Raw genomic sequence first — 463 nt, forward strand, 5'->3', positions numbered from 1 at the left:
TATAAGTATAAAGGTATTATTCTTACCGGAGTGATTGTCCATCCTTCCTTAGCTAGTACGAACACTGGCATTATTCTTCGGTTGTTCTTATAGTGCCAGCCTTCCGGTATATCCTCTTTCCTGTAGGCTGTGAAGTTGGGGTTCCGGTTTATTTTCCTGATGACGGTGTCCACCTGACCTTCCACTGGCACCACGTGCATGATTGGTCCACTGTCCACTGTAAAGTTGATCTTGGCTCGATCCACCAAATCGTATATTTCTATCAACTTATTGTCGTAATCGGTCGTTGCCATTCCATGGTCACTTGTTAGAATCAGATTTACGGTTTCCAAAAGTCCACTGGCATTTAACTTATCTAATAGTGTGCCAAGAAGTGTGTCCATTTCGACTATTTTATTACGGACTTCAACCGATTCTGGCCCAAACAAGTGACCAGTCCGGTCTGGTTCGTGGAAGTAGGTTG

The 463-nt window shown here is 43.8% G+C and overlaps 1 pseudogene; it reads right to left on the reverse strand.

Moving 5' to 3' along the window:
• Positions 1 to 22: 22 nt before the first annotated feature.
• On the reverse strand, positions 23 to 456 carry LOC110440661 (annotated as a pseudogene).
• Positions 457 to 463: the final 7 nt, after the last annotated feature.

This window comes from Mizuhopecten yessoensis, unplaced genomic scaffold (genome assembly GCF_002113885.1).
Source record: "Mizuhopecten yessoensis strain PY_sf001 unplaced genomic scaffold, ASM211388v2 scaffold674833, whole genome shotgun sequence".
NCBI classification, from domain to species: Eukaryota; Metazoa; Mollusca; class Bivalvia; order Pectinida; family Pectinidae; genus Mizuhopecten; species Mizuhopecten yessoensis.